A 13,166-nucleotide genomic window follows, 5' to 3' on the forward strand; every position below is an offset into this window, starting at 1 on the left:
AACCGATTATCTCATAAAGTTCGCACCTTTATGCTCAAGGAGTCCAATACAAACTCAGATCTGGAATAACATGCCCCTTAAACGACTTCACTCTCAAATCAACCCAAAAAAGGACCAAAAGCACAACAAAGCACAATATGAAGAGATCTAAACATCTATAAGTCAATGTTCAAACTTGATACCTTAGAAAGCTTGAACAAAAGAAGATGATTCTGGATCCAAAACCTTTCCACCAATCAAGACAATTGCAAGATCTCCTCTTCCTTCACAAAGACCAAAAATGAGCACGAAGAATTTCTTACTAGCTCAAGAACACCACCAAGAGACTTAAAGATCGATTTTAGGGTTTTATTGACAATAGAGGCTGATAAGGAGGCCATTCATGAGGACTTAACGCCTTTATATAGGGTGCAACACCCTAAAAATTAGGGTTTTCTCCACCAGTCGCAAACACGTTGTGTTATGGCATAAATACATTGTATTGGCCCTAATGAAAGTCTTGATTCTTCAAATCTAGACACGCCGTGTTGGTTCCTCCAACACGTCGTGTCCAACTCTCAAAAGGGATTTATTCCCAACATTCCTCAAGATTCCGGTTGTTACAAATTCTAATTAAGTCTAACTAGTTTCTAATTAATTTATTAACATGTAATAAATTAATAGTCTATTTTTCATAATCTCCTAAAATTGTTTCTAGCTATTCTTGTTCTTAAGAGCAACCCAAAAGGACTTTGGTTTTATTCCCAAAGTTACACCAATTAGTTATGACATTGAACACCTATTCCAACAAATATAACTTTAACAACACAATGAATGATTAAATATTAAGGAAACGTTATCATGGTGGTGAAGCCAAAGAAGATGTAGTTGAATCTAATGTAGCTAGTGATAATGAAATTTATAAAATCATACTTTCATGTCCATGACCGTAACAAACATTGGAAGCTAATGAAACCGATCTTAGGGATGAAATTTGAGTCTCCAGTTCAATTGAAAGAATTGTTATAAACGTATGATGTGGCAAATGGTTATGGACTTCGTTGGAAAAAATGAACATTATAGATTGTTATTTAAATGTAGTAAAGGTGGAGATCATTTTGTGTATTTAAACATTGGGTTTCTTGGACTAATGAAAAAAAGGCATTGCAAATAAAATCCCTTGTTACTAATCACTGTCGTCATAAAAGTTTTAAAGTAGGTATCATCATCACATATAAGTGGATTTGGAAGCATTTTTAATGAAATTTCTAGACAACCAACACTTGTCATTAAGGAAGATTAAACTCGTTTTTGCAGATAAATTTAATATAAAATTCAACATATCTTAGTGTCGTATGACAAAGGAACATGTACTGAAAGAGGTTGAAGGTTTATTGAATAAACACTATGTAATGTTGTGTAGTTATGAGGAAGAAATGAACGGTCAACACCTAGTTCCACTACCAAAATAGATGCTGACATAATGCCCAATGGAACATCTTATTTTAGTAAGTACTATGTGTGTTTAAATGGATTAAATATGGATGAAAACATGACATCTGAGAGTGATTACCTTACATGGTCGTTTGTTCCTATAAGACCACTATAATTTATGGTATTTTTTGATGTTCAAAGTTTTCAAACATGCGTTTTGATGTAATGCCAAGTGGTTATAACTAGTTTGAGGTTAGAAATGTGTCTTTCGCATATACAATTAACCTACATCACATGAATTGCTCTTATAGGATGTGGTAGTTAAGTGGTATTGGTTGTCTTCTCTAACAATTGGTAAAATAGGTCAGAGTTCGGTGGTCAAACCACTATGAAGCATCTTGTATTAGGACCTATTATATGTAATTGTGTGTTTATGAAATGTATTAAAAATATTATACTCATAATTACGTTCAGAATGTCTCAATTTGCTCAACAAGCTGTAAATTATTAACAAACGAAGCAAATTTCACAAAAAAATAACACTATTTGATGCACTATGCATCGAGTATACTTCGGACTAACTTATGATCAAATTTGATAAATCATACTCTCATGACTTTGTGGATATAAAGAACGTCAAAAATGGATATCATATGCAAAAGATCCATCCGTTTTAAGAAACCGAATTAGTATAATATTGATTTCATAATAATGAAAACTGAAATGGTTCGTTGAGATACTTACACATCTCATTTAGAAATTCATAGATTTTTTTTGAAGTTATAATTAGGTCTAATAGTTGATTCATTTTCGAAATATTTTTAACTCGAAGATTTATCAAAATCGCGAAAATTGTCGAATCGGAGGCTTTTAAACGCAAAACTTTAATCGTCATTTCCCGTAGTTCTACATGTTGGACTTAAGTTCCATTTGCGTTTTTGAAATCATCACACTCGCGACTATCAAATAGACACTTTCAAAAAAAATTATTTAGGGATCGAGATTCATTAGCACGCAAATCAAGACGACTAGAGAGGTGACAACATGGAGATACCACAAGTGTGACATCATCCTTAGTACAAGAGTACATGCATGCATGGACTTATAAGACTAGCCATACTCTTCAAAGATTTCTTGCACAATTCACACTCCTCCCTCTCTAATCAATTTTTATATCTTCCTCTCTTTCTTTGCTCTCGACTAGAATACCTCCCACCGAGAGGTGGGTTTTTCCAACCACCATCGAGGGCAACATCCCTCCTCTTGCCTCTTCTTCTTCTTCTTCTTCGATCACAACCCGTAAACACCCCGACCACCATCTCCGTTTTATGTTGCCTTCCTTTGATCACGTTGTTACCGGAGTCAAGCAGATGAACCATGAAGGGCTCGCTGGAAATAGCAGTTGCTGCTCCTTCTTACGACGATCCAGCCACCACTGAACCACGTTTCACGACCCCTCGTTGTTAGATACTTCGATACAACAGCCTTGATGACATATTTTTTCTAGTTGCAAGGCAGCCATGGGATCTTTCGATTTAAAATTGTTGGTTTTCGAGTTCCTCACGTAAAGCTTTGCAAAAACCCGAGTCTCAATCTATGAAACGATTACGTATTCAATAACTTTATTTAAATTTATTGCGTTTATTTATGATTATGTCAAGTTTATTTACTTTTCGTTATGTTTATTTCGTTATTTACTTGTCGTTGTGTTTATCTTGCCGCAAAAGCCTCTATTGTACCGGTAGAAATGAGAAAGGAATACACGTGTGTTTTCCAACAAAACATGTTTCCTTAAACTATGTTAATCATTACCTTAATATGTACAAAAACATAGTTTTTCTCGTTTTTTATTTTTAAGGAGCTATTTTAATCGAAAAATGATTTTAAATATATCAAAATTAATAATTTTTTATTTTCTATAAAAAGACATCCATATTGATATAGTTTTAAGATAAAATAAATTTTTATTTTTTTATAGGTTCAGCTATCGTTATTCATAAGTGAATAAAAATACATCATATTTTTACTACAGTATATTCGTTATTCACTTATGAATAAAAAGTATGATTATTGTTTTTACAGTTTAAGTATCATTCATATATGAATACAACATATAATAAATATAGTATATTATATTTAAATATTAGACGATGCATTCACTTGTAAATATTACATAATATATTCACTTGTGAATATTAGATGGTATATTCACTTATGAATATTATATTGTATTTTCATATGTAAATATTACATAGTATTACATGGTATATCATATGTGAATATTACATAGTATATTCACTTGTGAATATTAGATGATATATTCACTTACGAATAATAGTTGGTATATTCATATGTGAATATTACACAGTATATTCACATATGAAAATGACAAGGTGTTTTCACAAATATATATAATTTTATATGTTATGCACATATGAATATAATACAGAGTTGCATACTTTGTTTTGTCTTTTAATAATCATATACTGATTCAGGTGAGAAAACATATTCATATGTGAATATAATGTTGTAATTTAGTTTATGCATTTTATCAAACACTTGGAGACCATACAAGTTAACTTTTTTAAAAATGTTAAAATCATGATACTTTGACTAATTAAATCTTACAAAATAGCAGATTGATAGAGAATTATATGAAATTTGAAAAAAAAAACGATTTGATCTTTTTTCTAACCTTAATTTCGAAGTTTAATTTGATGATCGATGTTGAATGAATGATATGAAGTGGATTTTTTGTTGATTATCGATGATGTTGATCTAATGACGTTAGGAGTATAATTAATCGTAGATGTTGAAGATATGCTCGCATTCAAGCAGAATTGAAGGTTGGATTAAAAGAACCAAAAAGGAATTTTTGTTGCCGCTGTTGATAAACGTGTTATTGACGAAGATCGATGATTGATTAACACTGGATGACGTTGATGAGTGTTTAATTGAAGAAATCCGGATGATTGTTGAAGGCTGGAGGAGAAATTTGGATGATGAACGATCGCTTACGAATAAATTTGAGCTGTTATCTAATTCTCTACAGTTACGTATTTGAGATTGAAGGTTATTATCATATTTACAAGTTTACCACCGTGTCTTTTATGTTAAATGATTGTATGAGAATAATTCCCTCATTCTCAACTTTTTTTTCTCAATTGAACCCTCCTTTCTCTCTCTCTCTCTCTCTCTCTATATATATATATATATATATATATATATATATATATATATATATATATATATATATATTCATCTATAACATTTTTACAAAAAAATGGTTATGATTTATATATGTGTATATGTGTTTTTTACATAGAATATCAACAACATATATATATATATATATATATATATATATATATATTCAAGAGTCATTATTGAGTGATATTGTTCATAACATATGATATTAAAGGGTCACACATTTATCAAGTTGATAAATTTTGAATATTTATTACTATTATAATTATTAATAATTAATCAGCTCTTGTATTTTATTACACTATAAGAAAAAGACCCTTTTACGACGCGCAAAACACGACGCTCTTTGATTTATGTTACGCATTAGAGAGCGACATTAAAAAAGTGTCATCTCTTCAAAAAAAATTAGGATTTAGGTCGCGCATTACTGAGTGCCCTTAAATTAGTGTCTCATGTAAAAATATTAAAAACACGGAGGGCACCTATAATAAAAAGGGCGTCCTCTACAAATGCCGCTTTATAATTTTAATAAACGCGCGTTTCTGGGACTCCTTGATAGGTAAGGGGGGAAACTAAATCCCCCAAAATTTTGAACACCCGCTTCCTCTTCCTCTCTACTCTCTACACCCGCCAAATCGACTTCATTCTCTCCCTTCTTTCTCTCTGCAAACCCCTTCCTCTCCGATCGACTTTCACTTCCTTCTATGTGCAAACCCTAATCAAACATAACACATTTGAAATAGTAATATCTTCTTTCACAAAATAGAAGATTGATCGAAGAATGATTTTCTTTTGATGAATCGGACATCACCAACAACAATAGCTTCCATCACAATTTGTGTTTGCTTTCAGACTCCACCGTTACAACATCGCACCACAACACCAGCCCTGAGCCACCACCACACTGCCTTCGCAACAGCCCAGAACCACCACTACACCACCACAGGTCTTTCAGCAAACCCTAAAAAGTCACAATCAGTTGTCGCTCTACAGATTTAAGAGTTTTGGTTAACATCTCTCTTATTTTAAATTACGATGCCGAACGCTTCCAAAAGTCATCATCCTCGGGACAGCAGGTCAGTTGTTTTTGTTAAATCTGGGTTTCTTTTGGGGTTATCTACTTGATTGGAGTTGAAAATCGTTCTCACTTGAAGCTGATCTCGATTATTATGTTGTCAAAAAGAAAAGTTTGATTTTATGCTTGTGTTGGTGAAATTGGTTATTGATTGTTTCATAGATTTATTATAGATTACTATAGGAGAAACAACTTGATATAAATCACGATCTCCGACTATAAACTATCATAAAATTTGTGTTTTTGACAATTCCTTTCTGACCTAGCTTCTGAACTTCCTAAATATTGGTATTTCTTTCTGAGTTATCCTTTGAAGATATTTCTAAGGCAACTGGAAATTTCTCTGCCTCAAATATAATCGGACAAGGAGGATTTGGTATCGTGTATAAAGCAACCTTGAAAAATGGATCCATCGTTGCTGTAAAGCGTGCAAAAAAGGTTGGATTTTCTATTAAATAGAAAACTAACACTGCCTCCATAACAAAAATAAGATACATTTAGACCTTTTTGTTGGTAGCATAAATGCCAAATACCCTTGTAAACAAAGATTTATATCAATTTGTGACTAAATTGATCAATGCATTTACTTATGCTTCTTGTAAATCTAGTCTCAATATTAAGATGTTTCTGCTGCTTATTTCTTATGGCAAGACAATTTTGAAAGAGGGACACCAGTGGAGTTCAGAAATGAAATACAAACATTATCAAAGATTGAACATCTAAATCTTGTCAGATTCTATGGATATATAGAGCATGGAGAAGATCATATGATTTTGGTAGAATACGTCGCCAATGGTACACTTCGTGAACATTTAGATGGTAAAGCCATTACTTTCTTCAAAAGGGCAATTTCGTATTTTCACTTTGTGCATGAAGTTTATATGCATAGAATTGATCCTTTTCAGGTAAATGTGGAAGTGGGCTTGAAATTGGAGAGCGTCTGGATATCATGATCGATGTAGCTCATGCAATTACATATTTGCATACGTATACAGGTATCCTTCAGTTAACATTCTTGAAAGATTGAAATATCAAGAAGTCTTTAACAACCGGTTTTTCTTTTTCAGATCTACCAATAATCCACAGAGATATAAAATCATCTAATATACTGATTACGGATAAACTACGTGCAAAAGTGGCTGATTTTGTATTTGCACGAATAAGTGTTGAAGATCCAAGAGCCACTCATATATCAACTCAAGTGAAAGGAACTGCAGGGTATTTGGATCCTGAATATCTGAGTACTTATCAGCTTACTGATAGGAGTGATGTTTACTCTTTTGGGGTTTTGCTTGTGGATATGGTGACTGGAAGACTACCGATTGAGATAAATAAAGCTCCCAATGAGAAATTGACAACAAAATGGTTTAGTGTTTCTGATATTGCAAATATATGTGTTCATTGATTAAAAAAGCTTAAAAGGCAAAATGTGTTTGGTTGCAATGCAATGCAGGCGTTGCAGAGACTAAAAGGAGGGGAGGTGGTGTTGGCGATGGATCCAAAGCTAAGGAGGAATCCGGCAGCTCTGACGGTGGTGGAGAAGGTGCTGAAACTGGCCAGACAGTGTCTGGCCCCCACCAGACAGTTAAGACCCTCCATGAAGAGATGTGCAGAGATCTTGTGGAGAATCTGAAAGGATTATCATGAGTATAGTGAGGTCATGGAGGCTGCAAATCATTCTGTACAGGTGCCACCTCAAATGGCTGCCAGGAAGAATCGCATTGAATTCTTTGGGATTGAAGAAAGCACCAACCAAAGATTTCAATCTGCATGATTGCTGATATTGAAATTGTATAAAAAGAAAGAAGGTTTTTTGTATGTAGAGAGGATATAAATTTGATTAAGTTTTCAGAAAGAAACAGTTCTTTTAAATATTTTTTAGTTTTTTTTTGTCATTTTGTGGCTTGATAAATTTGATTAAGTGGCAAACCTATTTTTCATTAGGTTCATGTATTGGGTGCTGGTGATTTTTTAGTTGGGCAAGATTGAAGTTCTCAGGGATCATAGAGCTGATGATATCAGATTCAATATTTTTGGCATTCTCACTTATTGTGCTAACCAGCGTGAGGTTGATACTCATGTATCAGATCATTAATGCAATCATGAGTGGGAGAGATGTTCTTGTGATCATGGTTGCTGGTCGAGGCAAAAGTCTATGCTATCAACTTCCATCTGGTTTACATCATGGAATTGCTCTTGTTGTTAGTCCTTTACTTTCTCTTATTTAGGATCAGGTGCTTATTTTTGTTTTTGTTAATATTCTATATCCTTTACTATTGATTACCTGATTATAAACTCTAATTAAGATTTTTTTTGCTTTAGGTCATGGGGTTAACTACATTAGGGATCCTAGCATCTATGCTTACCTCACCAACTAGTGAAGTTTATATACAAAGCTCTTGAAAAGGGAGAAGGGGATCTTAAAGTATTGTATATTACACCAGAAAAAGTCTCCAAAAGCAAAAATTTGTGTCAAAACTTGAAAAATGCCACCATGCTGTGACGTCTTTCCTTGATCTCAATTGATGTACACTCACTCTTTTTTTCTTAGCTTTTATAAAGAAATATAATTTTGAAAATTTAAATTTCATATCTTTTTGAATTTTCAGGAAGCACATTGTTGTAGTCATTGGGGACATGACTTTCGTCCATATATATATATATATATATATATATATATATATATATATATATATATATATATATATATATATATATATATATATATATATATATATATGTATGAATAATTTAAATGAATATTCGATTAGTTTGTATACTTTTAACTTTTAATATCTGCCAGCTGATTTACTTGATATTGCTATATGAAATGTTACAGGTCATCAAAACTTTACTCCCATATCCTATGAAGAAGGAGCCTTTACTTGTTGCAAATATACCAATCTACAAACATGCTACCAATCTTCTCTGCTATGGCTGAAACTTGTGCCTTAATTTTCAGAAAATCTACAAACAGTATATAATAAGTTAGTTTCAACAAGTAACTGTTACATACTACTTTGTTCTATTCTTATTTATAATAATTCACTCTTGTATTTTTCTGTCTAGTACTTTATCTAATCTGTTAACTTTACTTGCTTTCTTTTTTTAGAGTTTATACAGGGTCATTCATGACTTCTCTTGATTTGCAGGTTTGTTAAGTTCATTTTGTTTTCTGATGCAAAAAAAGTGGCTAATATCTTTGTGTTAGTTGTGTTGTGGTGTAGTTGATATTGATTATTGATTAGTTGATATTGTACAACTGACATGATTATTGATTAGTTGATATTGATTTGAATATGGTTGATTCCACTCTCATACATACCATGTGTATTATTAATTAGTTGATATTGATATTATACAACTGACATGATTATTGTGTAGGATTTCCGTGTTGTTCTTGATAAAGACTTGGGATTGATATTGAAGCTAAGAGACATGATGAAGGGTTTTAGAGCTTCTTCAGACACCTTAATGACAAGTTACTGAAACAAGAAGGTGCCCCTTTATAGCAATGTAGTATTAGGTTATATTGTTAGGGAAAACCTCTTAATAACAATGTAAATTTAATTTATATATTGTAAGAAATAGAATTGTATGACATTAAATTTTATGCAATGTATTGTATTTTTTGTATATGGTATTTTATTTTTATTATGAGACATTAAATGAAAATTTAATTTAAAAACTAATAAATATATAAATATTTTTTTTAAACATTTAAATTTACGATACGCAAAAATGTGTGTCATCCTCATTTATGACATGGTCTTTCTTGACAGGGGCTTTCTTGATACGCATTGCGTGTCATTGACACGCGCGTCGTAAGGTCACGACACGCGAATGCGTGTCGTCTTTCTTTATGACAGTGCTTTCCTTGATACGCATTGCGTGTCGTAAACGCGCGTCGTAATTGCGCATCGTAAATGAGCGTAGTAAATGCGCGTCGTCTCTCTTTATGACAGGGCCTTCCTTGACGCGCATTTGCGCGTCGTCTGAGCCTTTTACGACGCGCAATGAGCGTCGTAAAATGCTGTTTTTCTAGTAGTGTTAGTAATTACTGTTTTGTGAAAATAATAATTAAGGAGATTATAACTAGTTATTATATCATATGATATGATTTAATAAGTCATGTACAAAGTATTGGACACTTTGGCTAACCATGATTGAGTTAGTTAAGTAGTGTTTATGCATAACGAAACTATGAGACAAATTTTATCTCTTCTTTTTGTCATGGCTGAATTTTTATGAAGCATGGGAGGTTCCTTGTCAACCTCCCACCTTTGCTTCTAAAAGCTAGTCAATACTTTATATTATTATACATTATAGTTTTGCTTTTGCATGTACTATATAAATGAGTGCTTGCTTGCAAAATTCAACACCTTCTTCCCTTAGAAAATGCCCCAAAACCGTAGGTTCTCTCTATGGTGTTCTCTTGTTTTCATTTAAAGAGCATTCAAGGATTTGGTGGCTTAAAGTGCTTCTCATTTAGTGCTTATTTGAGTTAAGCACTAAAAGGCTTAATGTAGCACCTGGTTCCCGGTACGTACTCGTTGTAATTAACATTTTTAAAATAATGCATTTTTGCCTTCGACTCGGCGAGTTGATGGACCAACTCGCCGAGTAGGAGCGGGATAAGACGCGGGGACTGAACTTTGGACTCGGCGAGTAGACCCTGTTTGGGCAAAAACCCTAATCCGGGTGTTTGCACCCTATTTAAACGCTCTAACTTGGCCTCCTTTGTCCCTAACACTTCCAGAGAGCTGAAGAGCAAAACCCTAGCCCCCATTTTGTTCTTGAGAGTGATTTTGGCTTTGTGAAGAAGGTTTGGAGCTTAGAAGGAGAAGAAAGAGGTTTTAGTGTGCAAGGAGGGGAGGTAGATCCGGAATCTACACTACAAGAGGCTTCCATTCAAGTAGAAAAGCCCCTACCTTGATCACTTGTTCTTTAGATTCCCTTTTGTCCCTAAAATGGTGGTTTTCAAGCCCTAAAACACCATACTCCTTGTGTTTGTGCTTAATGATCCGAAAGGACTTCAGATCTAGGCATTATGGACGTATTAGAAGTATAAAGCTTCTATGGTTGGAGTGATTGAGGTCCCCATTGAGAGTATGAACTCATAAAAATCTTCGATTTGCCTTTTGGAGCTTGTAGGGCCATGCATGCACGTAAAGTTTGCAACTTTATGTGATAAGCATGCCCTAGGAACATAGATTTATGGTTTTGAAGCGTTGCATGTCTCAGATTTGGTCTATATGGGAAATGGGTCAAGGGACTCGGCGAGTCCCAAAGTGGAACTCGGCGAGTTCTATGAAGATGGCCTTAGACTCGGCAAGTTGGATGAACTACTCGACGAGTCCTATGAAGATTGTTTGGTACTCGACGAGTTGTTCTTCAAACTCGGCGAGTCAGATGAACTGTTACTGAGTGAGAGGGGTTAAAGTGTTGGAGGTCCAACCCTTCGTATCTGCACGCGGAATTAGCAATTTAGCGTGTAGCAATAGTCCCAGAAACCTAAATCCTTAAAAAAAGATGCTCTGGTGAGGATTTGGAAGCGAGCAGGAGATCTGCTCGTGGGGACTCCGCGAGTCGGGTCGCGAGTCAGTTCAATCGTCCCAAGTAGTGAGTTAAGGGTGACTCAGTGAGTGGGAAGAATGACTTGTCGAGTAGGACCGGGTTAGTAGGAGAAGGACTCGGCGAGTCTATGCCATGACTCGGCGAGTTCAGTCAACTGGAAGTTGACTTTGACCAAGGAGTTGACCTTGGACCAGGGGAGGGTCAGTCATTTGACCTAAGGGTATTTATGAGTGTCTAATCTATGTTCATGATTTATAGCCAGAGGATTGCCGGTTCAGTAATCAGGCGCTCAGCAAGCAGATTTTCAACAGCTACTTTCGAGGTGAGTTACCTTCCAGTGGCAGTGGGTCTACGGCCACAATGCCGGCCCACTAGTAGGAGTTGTATGATTAGATGATTATCTCTGTGATATTCATATAGGGTTGCTACTACTTGTGTTATGTTTATGTGCTAGTATGATATGATGCTATATGCTAGTGACAGTAGGGGAGATAGTCCCCGGTTTACCGGTCGGTAGGGCCGAAGGGGTGGTCATGCCCAACCATGCTAGATAGATTATGTGATATGTGTTATATGGTAGTAGTAGGGGGTGAAATAGTCCTCGGCATCCGGTCGAGAGGACCGAAGGGGAGACCAGCACCCAGATATGCTAGTTAGTATCTGGTCGAGAGGACCGAAGTGGAGGCCAGCACCCAGATATGCTAGCTAATATCCGGTCGAGAGGACCGAAGTGGTAGGTCGGGCACCCAGATATGTCTGACAATATATGTATGATATGTGGTTATATGGTATGTGGTACAGTGGGGGAACTCACTAAGCTTCGTGCTTACGGATTTTAGTTGTTGTTTCAGGTACCTCTTCAGCCAAGGGGAATGAGTTGGCACGGTAGCGGCATATCACACACACGCTCTTGTTTTTCTGCACTATGAGACATTCTGGGATTTGTACTATGATGTTATTATGATTTACATATTGCTTTACAGACACGAGACATGTTTTATTAAATGATATGGTCGAATGATATTTTGTTACAAACGTTTTGCAAATCACTTAATTAAAAATGAAGTTTTTGGCCCGTATTTTGGGGCGTTACACTTAAGAAGTACTTTATAAGATAAGGAACTAGCATTCCAAGTGTCTTAATCTTGATGGTGGATACTTGTAGAGAATATCATCTTCTTTGATATTTTTATCTTCATCAACACCCCAAAACCAAGTGGGTTCAAAGGCTCCAAAGGTTGTGATTCTAAAACATTATATGGTTGTTTTAAATATCATTCTATCTTCTATAAATGGATCCTAGATGGTTTAGTTTTGTTATAAACTCGTAAATAATATTGTTATTTTTAAGACTTTCGTTGCCCGGTTTTATGAAAAACTAATTTATATATTGTATCAAAACCCATCAGTGGTATCAAAGTTGTCTTTAATATGTTAGAATGATTTTTTTTTTATTTTTGATAATCTTTAGTTTTTGGAAAACAAGCATGGATTTTGTATCAAAACCCATCATATGTGTGTGTGTGTGTATATATATATATATATATATATATATATATATATATATATATATATATATATATATATATATATATATAGAGAGAGAGAGAGAGAGAGATAGAAAGATAGGTTAAGGTATTCAAAGTAATTATTGTGCTATTGTATGCATAAATGTGGGCCAATCAAAATTTAAAATAAAAATAAATAAATAAATAAATAAGGGTAAATAGGTAATTTGATAATTAGTTTCCACAAATAATATCTTACAATTATGGTAACCATTGACTTCAGCTACCTAGGGTTTCTCCATCCATCGTAGGCTTTTTAAAACCACCATCAGCTTAGGTCCGCCAAGTGAAGCAACAAGCGGGAAGGTCTATCAACTGCCTGTCAC

At 34.4% G+C, this 13,166-nt stretch overlaps 1 pseudogene; it reads left to right on the forward strand.

The window, feature by feature from the left end:
- Positions 1–7,469, forward strand: part of LOC111886899 (calmodulin-binding receptor-like cytoplasmic kinase 1) — a 15,918-nt pseudogene extending 8,449 nt beyond the window's left edge.
- Positions 7,470–13,166: the final 5,697 nt, after the last annotated feature.

This window comes from Lactuca sativa, chromosome 6, assembly GCF_002870075.4.
Source record: "Lactuca sativa cultivar Salinas chromosome 6, Lsat_Salinas_v11, whole genome shotgun sequence".
Taxonomy (NCBI): Eukaryota; Viridiplantae; Streptophyta; class Magnoliopsida; order Asterales; family Asteraceae; genus Lactuca; species Lactuca sativa.